At 32.7% G+C, this 12,196-nt stretch overlaps 1 protein-coding gene and 1 long non-coding RNA gene across 2 annotated transcripts in view; one reads left to right on the top strand and one right to left on the bottom strand.

Moving 5' to 3' along the window:
• Positions 1-8,353: 8,353 nt before the first annotated feature.
• Positions 8,354-10,318, bottom strand: LOC142238359 (uncharacterized). The gene is made up of 3 exons (XR_012722707.1): positions 10,215-10,318; positions 8,640-8,760; positions 8,354-8,559 (listed from the first exon to the last, which is right to left on the bottom strand). It is a non-coding gene; the product is annotated as an uncharacterized LOC142238359 (long non-coding RNA).
• Positions 10,160-12,196, top strand: part of LOC142238358 (uncharacterized) — a 37,983-nt gene continuing 35,946 nt past the window's right edge. Inside the window, exon 1 of the mRNA XM_075309971.1 lies at positions 10,160-10,278. The gene's annotated coding sequence lies outside the window, so the exon portion shown is untranslated. The remainder of the gene's footprint in view (positions 10,279-12,196) is intronic.

Below are 12,196 nucleotides of genomic sequence, written 5' to 3'. Positions count from 1 at the left end.
GACTTTTTGAAAATTAAAAGTAGGGGGTTGTGCATAAATGGGAACTCGGTACATAATTTTATGATTTTTGCATAGCTTTCTGACAGACATTTTTAAGTAAAAAAAACTAAATTTACATGAAATTGACAGGCAACGTAGAGGATGCTTCATTTTCCAGTACATGTTCGAGAAAGGCATGTTCTCCGTGTCCAACATTTTAACAAATGTTAATATGCTCAATATTTAAGTACTTTTCCTTTTTCCGATTTATTGGGCGGGACACATATGTAGATTCTTTGTATGTAGTTGAAATATGATACTTAATGTTTAGGTATGTTGAGGAGAAGGATACCTCCCTTGACAAACCATAGGAAATGTAGAGGAGGAGCCAACGATTTCAATACAGAATATAATTAAAACAAGTATATACAAAAGTAAGTTCGGCTGGGCCGAATCTTAAATACTCACCACCATGAATCAAACATAATAGTTTCCTTTGAAAATTTCAGAGGGGTTTGATGACAGATATTTTCCCAAGCAGATCAGTGCACCTTCTATACCCTCAATAAGTGAAATCGGTCTACGAGTATATGGAGGCCTTACCAAATGGACCGATAAAACTAAATCATATACACTTTGTTATGGGTCTAAAATACCAGTATATTTTCAATTTATGGCAAATCGGATAAATATTACAATTTCTAGAAACCCTGGAGTTAAATCGGGAGTTCGTTGTAATGGGGGCTATACCCAAACATGGAAGGATACAAACTTCGGATTCTAGAAGTCCAAGAAGTAAAATCGGGAGATCGGCCTATATGGGGGCTATATCAAAACATCGACCGATAATCACCATTTTCGGCACATCTCTTTATTTTTCTGGAATATCTCTAGATTTCCAATTTCAGGCAAATTGGGTAAAAACTTTGGATTCTAAAAGCCCTAAAAGTAAATTCGGGAGATCTGCCTATATGGGGGCACATCTCTTTATTTTCCTAGAATACCTCTACATTTCCAATTTCAGGCAAATTGGATAAAAACTACGGATTCTAGAACTCCAAGTAGTAAATCTGGAGATCGGTCTATATGGGGGCTATATCGAAACATGGTCCGATAATCACTATTTTCGGCATATCTCTTTATTTTCCTAGAATACCTCTAGATTTCAAATTTAAGGCAAATTGGGTAAAAACTTCGGATTCTAGAAGTCCAAGAAGTAAAATCGGGAGATCGGCCTATATGGGGGCTATATCAAAACATCGACCGATACTCACCATTTTCGGCACACCTCTTAAAGGTCCTAGAATACTTCTAGATTTCCGGTTTGAAGCAAATTGGGTGAAAATTACGGATTCTAGAAGAACAAGAAGTTAACTCGGGAGTTCGGTCTATATGGTTGCTATATCAAAACATGGACCGGTACTCACCATTTTCGGCATACGTCTTTAGGGTCCTAGGGTAACTCTAGATTTCCAATTTCAGGCAAATCGGATAGAAAATACACTTTCTAGAAGCAAAATCGGGAGATCGGTCCATATGGGGGCTATATCAAAATATGGACCGATAGGCACCATTTGCGGTACACTTTTTGATGGTCCTAAAATACCTCTAGATTTCCAATTTCAGGTAAATGGGATAAAAACTACAGTTTTTATAAGACCAAGACCTCAAATCGGGAGGTCGGTTTATATGGGGACTATATCAAAACTTGGACCTATATAGCCCATCTTCGAACTTGACTTGCCTGCAAGCAAAAGACGAAGCTGTGCCAAATTTCAGGACGATAGCTCCATTATTGAAGGCTGTAGCGTGATTACAACAGACAAACAGACGGAAAGACGGACATGCTTATATCGTCTTAGAATTTCTCCCTGGAATATATATGGCCCATTGAAATTAAACCCATTGAAGTTCCAAAAAACCGACAGCTCACCGATGGGCAAAAAAAGTTAGAATGGAAAGGGGAGCCACCGTGGTGCAATGGTTAGTATGCCCGCCTTGCATACACAAGGTCGTGGGTTCGAGTCCTGCTTCAACACCAAAAAGTGTTTCAACGGTGGATTGTCGCCCCTCAGTAATGCTGGTGACATTTCTGAGGGTTTCAAAGCTTCTCTAAGTGGTTTAACTGCAATGTGGAACGCCGTTCGGGCTCGGCTATAAAAAGGAGGTCCCTTGTCATTGAGCTTAACATGGAATCGGGCAGCACTCAGTGATAAGAGAGAAGTTCACCAATGTGGTATCACAATGGACTGAATAGTCCAAGTGAGCCTGATACATCGGGCTGCCACCTAACTTAACCTAACCTAAGAATATGCTTCGAAAGACGCAGCGATGCGGGCCGGGTTACGCTAGTCAACAATAAATTAGACTACAATAACATAAACAAATTTTACATAATATAAGTGAATTTGTATTTAACTTAATTATTTTAATTTAACTTAATTTTGTTCAATTTAAAGATTCTTTAGGTATTAAAATTTATTTCTATTTTTGACTGGTATCTTAAAACAACCTTTGATTTACTGTCACTTCTTAAAAGTGTTAATTATGATGTTTTTAATCGTCTGCTTCATTCATTTCACTAATTATTAATTTGAATTTATATTATCTGATTTTAAATTGATATTTTTTCGGATTAATAAAAACAATTTACCCGTCGTCTATAAATATAATAAGTTTGTTCTAGTAACCTTGTATACAATACATGATTTTGTGCTCAATATAGACACGAGAAATTTAATTTATTTTAATTCAATTTGTTGATCAAACTATGTATATTACTTATTTATATCAATTCACTAAATTAATTACTAATAAAATACAAAAAAAATATTATGTGTTTAAGTGTAAGGGTTCATAAAATAGGATAGTAGTTATTTCTTCCATAGAATTCTCTATTTTCATTGATAAATTTAATTGACTTTTTGATTCGAGTGTTTTGTGCTTTTAATGTGTAAGCTTTTTGTTTTCTCATCAGCTAGTTGGCAAGTCTACGACAATATAGATTGATGTCCAATAGATGGCGGTTTTGACAGATTCAATGTTATAGGTATTTACCAGGCGGTAGGTTGGTAGTATAAAAACAGTCGCTAGATGGCACACATGAAGAGGGTGATCAAAAGGTTTTAAAAGATTTCCACATTGTATAAATATGTTAAATGAATATTTTTAAAACATTTGATGGCTAATAATCGGAGCTTTTTTATAAGGAAGAGTTCTTCGTGAAATAATTGTTGAAACTTGGAATATTTTTGGAATTTTAGAACAGTCTAAATTAATTGGATATACCATCGAAGAGATATTTTAATTGTCTGAAACTCACTCGTATTCCAACGTTTATTCTTACTGGAAGTGTCATATTTTACCAATTTTAATATTTAAGGTTATCGATACTAAAGACAATAACAAAATAAATTGTTTGCACTCTTTGAAATAGCGTAATGAGAATATGTCGTCTTTATTCAACTACAATGCGACTATCTTATCAGTGGGAGTGAAATTTTAAAGCAAATATTTAAATATTTAAACCAGAGACAATGCCAAATGACCTATATGACATTTGCTGCAAGGCAAAATGACTTAAGTGATATTCTATACATGGGAAAGCCGATAGCTTTAGTTGCTAGTGCTTAAATATTTTTAATTTATTGTTATTTTTAGTTATAAATAATTGGAAATAAATAAATAAAAATACGAATTTAACACGCAGCTCCTTCAAAAAAAGGCATTTTTAAAGAAGCAAAGCTAGTTTAAAATCTGTCACCAATATAATTACAATTAGGATAAAAAGCTCATTTAACGAAGTTTTTCTATTTTCTATTTTTGGGAGAGGGACTTCAAATAAAAAATTAATTTCAAAAAGCAAAATACTTCTTATCTAAATCTTAGCCTATGTTAGGTTGAAATTGAATGCAAAAATATATTCTTTGTTGAACAATTATGAACAAATTTGTTTTTCTATCATAAGTATACCCTCCACCATTGGGTGGGGGTATATTAACTTTGTCATTCCTTTTCACGGATGAAAAAGACTGTTTTTCATATGTTTGGCTATAAACATTATATGTTTGGAAAACAAATTTTTAAACACAATATTTTTGAGTGCAAGCATATAATGTTCATAAACTAGCATAACATGTTTGGTACATATATGTTAATATGTTAGAACATATTATGTTTGGGACATAAAATGTTTTTAAATATAATATGCTTGGATGCAACATATATTAATTTAGAAATAGCCTATAAACATATATGTGTTTAGTAGCTTGGAGCGCTATTTAACAGGGAGCGATATTGAATTAAGTTGGTGGTTGTTGCTTGTTATTACAAAATTAACATTTTATTTTTCCTTGGGCAATTGATCAGCTACTTCTTTGATCCTTACAAACTGTGTGGTCCGCTGTTCGAATCCCCGTCCGGCAAAAGGTAAAATTAAAATAAAAAAAAATCATACAATTGAATAATTTCTTCTACAATGTTTGTATTACAGAAAAAGGTGCTAAGAACTAAAAAATCTCGTGGAAGTGAGAAAGATGTGGGGGAATATACAATTGGGCAGAAACAAAATTTTGAGCATTCAGGTCGAAAACCTATGTTGTTAGCACCTATATTACCTGTTTATTAGCACCTATATTACCTGTTTATTTTCATAATTCATTATGATTGTAACTAAATAAATAAAATTTTGAGCACTATATTGTTTGGGAGAATATTTTTTAAGCATATAATATTTTTGGGTGCAAAATGCTTCCAAACATATTATATGTCCACATAATAACATATTGTTTTTTAGAAGACAACATTATTGAACTTGGATGCAAAAATACAAAATGTTTGGAACTTAGACTACCCAAACATATATTGTTTAGACCAATATGCTTTCAAACATATTATATATTGGAAGAGATCAAACATATAAATGTTTGGGCAATACCCAAAAATGTATATGCTTGAAGCAAAATATGTTTGGGAGTATATGTTACAGAAGCGATTTTTTGTGAGCGTGTTGTAACACATCGAAATATTGCTCTAAGACCCCATAAAGTATATATATTCTGGGTCGTGGTGAAATTCTGAGTCGATCTGAGTATGTCCGTCCGACCGTCCGTCCGTCTGATGAAATCACGCTAAGTTCCGAACGAAACAAGCTATCGACTGGAAACTTGGTACAAGTAGTTGTTATTGATGTAGGTCGGATGATATTGCAAATGGGCCATATCGATCCACTTTTACGTATAGCCCCCATATAAACGGACCCCCAATTTTGGCTTGCAGATCCTCTAAGAGAAACAAATTTCATCCGATCCGGCTGAAACTTGGCACATGGTGTTAGTATATGGCCTCTAACAACCATGCAAAAATTGGTCTACATCGGTGTATAATTATATATAGCCCCCATATAAACCGATCCCTCGATTTCGCTTGCGGAGCCTCTAAGAGAAGCAAATTTCATCCGATCCGGCTGAAATATGGTACATGGTGTTAGTATATGGTCTCTAACAACCATGCAAAAATTGTTCTACATCGGTCCATAATTATATATAGCCCCCATATAAACCGATCCTCCGATTTGGCTTGCGGAGCCTCTAAGAGAAGCAAATTTCATCCGATCTGGTTGAAATTTGGTACATGATGTTAGTATATGGTCTCTAATAACCATGCAAAAATTGGTCCACATCGGTCCATAATTATATATAGTCCCCATATAAACCGATCCCCCGATTTGGCTGGCGGAGCCTCTAAGAGAAGCAAATTTCATCCGATCCGGAAATTTGGTACATGGTGTTAATATATTATCTCTAATGATCGTGCAAAAATTGGTCCACATCGGTCCATAATTAAATATAGCCCCCATACAAACCGATCGCCAGATTTGACCTCGGAAGTCTCTTGGAAGACCAAAATTCATCTGATTCAGTTGACGTGGTGTTAATATATGGCCTCAAACACCCATGCACAAATAGGTCGAAATCGGTCCATAATTATATGTAGTCCCCCATATAAACCGATCCCCAGATTTGTCCTCCGGAGCCCCTTGGAAGAGCAAAATTCATCCGATTCGGTTGAAATTTGGTACGTGATGTTAGTATATGGTATCCAACAACCCTGCAGGAATTGGTTCATATCAGTCCATAATTATATAGCCCCCATATAAACCTATCCCCAGATTTGACCTCCGGTGCCTTTTGGAGAAGCAAAATTCATCCGATCTAGTATTTAACAACCATGCCAAAAGTGGTCGATATCGGTCCATAATCATATATAAATCGATCCCGATATTTGGTTTTGGAGCAAATTTCATCCGAGTCAGTCTGTCGTAAAAGTTTTTACGCAATCCATGGTGGAGGATACATAAGATGCGGCCTGGCCGAACTTACGGCCGTATGTACTTGTTTTTTTTTCTATTTTAAAGAAATTTGTCGTTTATATTTTGTCTCCTGAATTTTGGGTTTATATTATATCAATATTTTTTCCATGTATTTGATATATAAATATTTTTTAAATATAAATATAAATATAATTATAAATATAAATATACATATAAATATACATATAAATATAATTATAAATATACATATAAATATAAATACAAATATAAAGATTTGACAATATCGTAGATGATTATTTGTATATTTGAAGTTTTTATCAACTATATTGATAGCATCCCAGCAAACAAATTGGAAGTTCTTCTCAAGGCACAACTTTAAAAGAACTTCCAAGAATGATCCCCCAAAGATGTTCTTTATTTTAACTGCACTGGAAGTTCATTTGATTCAATTTCTTTTTAACTCGCTTTTTTCATATTTTTAATGGCTAAATGTGTTTCAAATAGTAGGTTAAAAACAGATTAAGAATTAATAAAATGGTACAAAGTATTTAAATTTAGCCGAAAAAAATGCTAAATCCTTTGTAGAAAAATTTAGAATTTTTGAAAATATTTGATCACAAAAGTCCCAGACAAGCGTTATAATGCATTAAAAATCATAAAAATTTTTAAAAATTATTTATTTATCAAAATATCACAAAAATTTTTAATTCACATTCAAAACACTGGATTCGCCTCACACCTTAGGAAGTGATGCAAATTCAGTGCAGCGATTGTTGAAATGGTGGACATCCGTCCTATGACAAGCCCATGTTAAATTCATCGCTTATGCGTCAATTTGGCACCACTTCCGGATCCAAAAAAGAACATTTTCACTACTTTTTTGGCGACGCTTTTTTTGCTGGGATATTTTATTAATTTTTTTCAGTGTATTATTATAGCAAATATTACAATTTGACCAATTATATTTCTCGAGTGATCAAGCTAATTAAGTACGCTGCTTTGCTATTGTATGTTTTTTTTTCAGTTTTTACTTTTGTATTGCTTAATAACTAAAGCTCGGTTGAATTTTGAATAGAATTCTTTGTAATTTCAGTACAGTGGGTTCAAATTGTATTCAATTGATTAAAAGTCCATAAAATAGAGCAGAGAATGACAAACATAAGTTGTAGAAAGGCAAGGCACGAGTGTCTCTGGCAAAATTATCGCAGTACTACTCCTTTAGTCTATTAAACGATATCGATACACTCATCCAAAGTTCGGAAGGACATATCTATGGTTCGATCATTACTAAATTTTTGCTTAAATTAGACTAATGTCCATCTATAAAGAATTTCGCGACAATTAAGTATCTTCAAATTCTATGCCATCTCAGACCACTAAAGTCGGCAAAAAGGTGTTTGTCCTTAGAGCACGCAGAGAAGGAATATGATCACCTCAAACATGTTTCAAGAGCAAAATGTTATTTTTGTATGGTGACCATGTAACATGTTTGTCACTAAAATGTTATTTTCTCGTCAAATATAACCTGCTTGCCGAAATCAGATACATGATTTCCGAGAAAATAACATGGTTGCGAAAACCATGTTACATGGTCACCACCCAAAAAATAACATTTTGCTCTTAAAACATGTTTGAGGTGATCATATTCCTTTTCTGGGTGAGTTGAGAAATTCAACTTTAAAACGGGTATCTTTACATAAAAGGATATTCTTTTGAACTGAGGTCAATATATCCAAGAAATTCGGAAACATGACAACAATACTAGTAATTTTTCTATGGTTTTGTTCTTGTTCTAACAGAATGCAGAAAAAAATGTAATTATTCGGCCATACCTTAATTAGGTAAAAAATATATGAGTTTGTTCTGAAAATTTGATTCTTGAATTGTGACCAACTGCCCTTACGAAAATAATTGCTTTTTGGCCTATAATATCTGTCGAAGAGTGGCAACATATATAAAAAAAGAATCCGAAAAACTATCAGCCAGACGTTTTGTAGGAATGTCCATTTACTAGAGACGTCCAGTAGAAAAATGGCATCAAAATTGCATATTTTTCGTTGATTTTTTTATTATGTTTATATAATGCATTTCAGTGCCTTTGAAACAGGGCAAGGTTTTTTGTCAGTACAGGATTGTTGTGGGGTATCAAAAAGCTGCCTTCGCAGCATTTTCCTTTTTCACACTTGTTATAATAACCAAATATGTACCAAAATGGTTTCACCGCGATGTATTTCCTCCTGTTTCCCCCGCTGTGCCGCACTGTAAAAATAGAAAAATCAGACAATTTAGAGTTTTTTGATCTCAAATCTTAAGTAGATGAATATTATACTTCCTCTCGTTATTTGTTGCGCTCTCTCTCTCTCTCTCCATCCCTTGCTCGCTCCTTATACCACAATGCATCACTCACTCACCTCACTAATTGCTTAGATGAAAAGAAATTAAATGAATCTCTGGAAAAAATTAAAACTGCATATAAACACATCGTAAATTATGAAATGACTTGGACAATTTTAGTATATACATATGTGTTAGTCTATAAAAAAATAACTGTCATTTCAGTATTTAATGATGAAATATACATATATCCATATAAACTTTGTTGTTGTTGGCTTTAGTGTTATGGTGATGCTTGTCTATAGTGTATATTTGTTCTAAGCTTCATTTTGATATTATACTCTGAAGAGAAGATACAAATAAATTAGCACAAAATTTAGCTATAACAAAATTCACTCAACTTCAAATATGGTAAATACAGGTGTTGGTTGGTTTTATGATGATCCGTATTTGTAGTCAGTCCATATAACAAAAACAAAACACACACAAATCAACATGGTTGGTATGTTTGTATGTATGTTTGTTTATACCCGTAGAACGCAAGTTGAGACCTCAATAATAACAACAAAAACAACGAGTAAAACAATACAAATTCGTGAATAATGTTATCTCTCATTTTTTTCGGTTTGGGAGAGAGATATTAGGTGAATAGAGGTAAAAGCTGACTGTCAAAAGCTGTCATATCAAGTCAAAATATGTTCTTAGTTGTAGGTGTTTCATCGTGTAATACCCTACATTTCGATATTTCGAGTCCATAGAACTCTAAGATGAAAATCTCACTCATGTCAAAATAAATTTGTGATTCTGTTTGGTACCCATAAAATAATTTGTCGGAGATCAGAGTTGATAGACACTTCAATGGCTAAAAAATCTTCGTTACATTAGCGAAATTTGTCATTTTAACTGAGCCAACCTAATAATGAAACTATTTAATAATGAAACTATTCATTGTCATAATGAATAATGCTAATTATGTCAACGAAAAGTTTCATTGGTTAATTTTAATGAAATTGTTTAATTCGTATGGTAACCAAAAACCAGCAGCTTTCAACACCTAAAGGTCAGCCCGAGGACCCACTGTGGACCCACAAACTTGCAAAATAAGACAAAAACACCTCAGCTTTCACACAAAATTATGTTGATATCTTTATCCGATCAAAAGTTACAGAATTATTTTCAAAAAAAGCGATTTGGAACCATTGTGTGCTGCTTCATTTACAGTATTCCTGATTTGATGTTTTAGCTTCTAAAATTAAAAAGTCACTCACTCTGCCAGTATCATAATGAAACAGTTAGTATGACTCTCATTTCATGTTATAGGGTATTACCAATGCCTGTTGCAAACATTTCAATAAAAACGATACGTACACCTACACTAAGTAGGGGTGGCAAATCGCAGTAACTGAATTTGATGACAACTTCTAAATAACAAAAACAAAAAGCAACTGGCAAAATAACAACGATAAAAACAACAATTAGAAAATTTCATGAACGTTGTTTGTTTGCCGTTGCTGTTTTCTATTCGATCAGTTTACTTCCAAATGAGTTCACATACGGTGGTCGTACTCACTGGCACTCGGTAATTGTTTTGCCCGTCGAATTTATCAGATGTTAACTGCACACTCACGAAAAAGGTTAGACTTTGTTCGAGATGCGTTGCTAAGTAAAGATGGGTTGTGTTTTTAAGTTTTAAGATAACATTTAATATCTGTCAATGGAGTTATAGATAATATCATAGTTAGATATTAAAAAAAAGAAGAAGTGTCTTGAATACTTGCCTTGTATTACAAATAAAAGCAGATTGTTATCTAGGCTATGTGCCTTTAAAGTAAATAAAAGTGTGGGAGTGAGTGAAAGAAAGATATAGTGAGATAACAAAAAAAATATATATATATATTTAATTCTTTCTGAAGAATAAAATTAAATTGTATTTGTGTGTGCAAATAAATTTGTGAAACGTCATTTTATTGTATAAAGACATTGCTTCAATTGGAAACTAATGTCAATATTTACAAATGGCCATATCAACCTAATTGAAGAGTTTATTAAGAACTCCATAAGACAAAGAGAGAGAGATGGGAGAGTATACAAATATCTCATCTAGATAATTTACTACCCGACCCTATAGCAACACTGAGTAAGAGAGAGAGAGAGAGAGAGTGATATTTATTTCTGTGCCTATACATACGACTAAACTTGGAAACTAATGTCAATATTTACAAAAGTCACCTCAATCTATTGACGTATTTATTAAGAACTCCATAAGACAAAGAGAGAGATGGGAGAGTATACAAATATCTCATCTAGATTATTTACAACATAACCCCATAGCAACACTGAGTAATAGAGAGTGATATTTATTTCTTTGCCTATACATACAACTAAACTTTGGCATGTTTATCGATAATATACAAACAGAAATCAATAATATTGCCTTAATTTTTTTAATCTTCTTTATAAGCCTGCTTGGAAATACCATAATTTTTAAAAATTTTGTATTTTAGATTACTTTGATTGATTGTACTAAAGTGTAAATAAAAGACAATATAGATAAGGGCCCTTTATAGCTCGCCTGGGCAGTAAAAACAACTAAACACGTTTCTGTTGAAGATTAGCACAGGGATGAAAAGGCAAATTTTTTAAATTGTTCCAACGAGAATGAAAAAGTGTACTTTTTGGGTTCAAATTGTACTAACATTTTTAAAGCAATGGCTTGGAAATAAACACCGATTACACAGAAAAAAATTTTCCGCTAAATTTAACTTATTTTTATTGAAAAAGAAAAAATAATTTGTAGTTAAATTTTATTATTTTTATCGAAATTTTCCACAACTTAATGAAATCTTACTTTTTTTAAGTATGTCTCAAAAATTTTATGAACAAAACGTTAGTATAAAGTTCAATGACCGTACACATAAGTTCAATTGAACTAAAACAAATGAAAATTTTCGTACGATTCCCAAAAATAGTAAGAATGAACTACTGTATGGTTAAAATGGTCATGATTTGGCGCCAATGATTTTCTTCGTTAGTTATCTTTTTCTTCTATGATATGATGTAATTTCGTGAACTGCAGTTAAAAAGTACAACAGGGCATTAAAATTTCCTGGTTTTAACAACGCTTTGTGGAAATCTCAAAATGTGGAGTAGAGTTTAGTTCAATTTTCGTGGGTGGTAGTTCATTCTTCCTATAAAACAGTTCACTTTTTTCGGTGTACCAGATTGCAATAAAAGATGTGAAGAAGATAATTTATATTGGACAAAAATATTATTATTATAAATTGCCGCTGCGAGTTCTACACATGGTGACAATCGTAGCTAGAATTCTACCACAAATTGTAGGGTTTTTACTCTTTGGTAGAATACTTGATGTTCTGGTAGGTACTTCACAAATTTTGAGAATTTTGAAAAATTTTCTATAGAAATAAAATTTTGAGAAAATTTTTTAGAGAAATAAAATTTTGACAAAATTTTCTATAGAAATAAAATTTTGACAAAATTTCTATAGACATAAAATTTTGACAAAACTTTCTATAGCAATAAAATTTTTTG

Source organism: Haematobia irritans, chromosome 5, assembly GCF_050003625.1.
Source record: "Haematobia irritans isolate KBUSLIRL chromosome 5, ASM5000362v1, whole genome shotgun sequence".
NCBI classification, from domain to species: domain Eukaryota; kingdom Metazoa; phylum Arthropoda; class Insecta; order Diptera; family Muscidae; genus Haematobia; species Haematobia irritans.
This window is presented reverse-complemented; position numbering and strand designations above follow the sequence as displayed.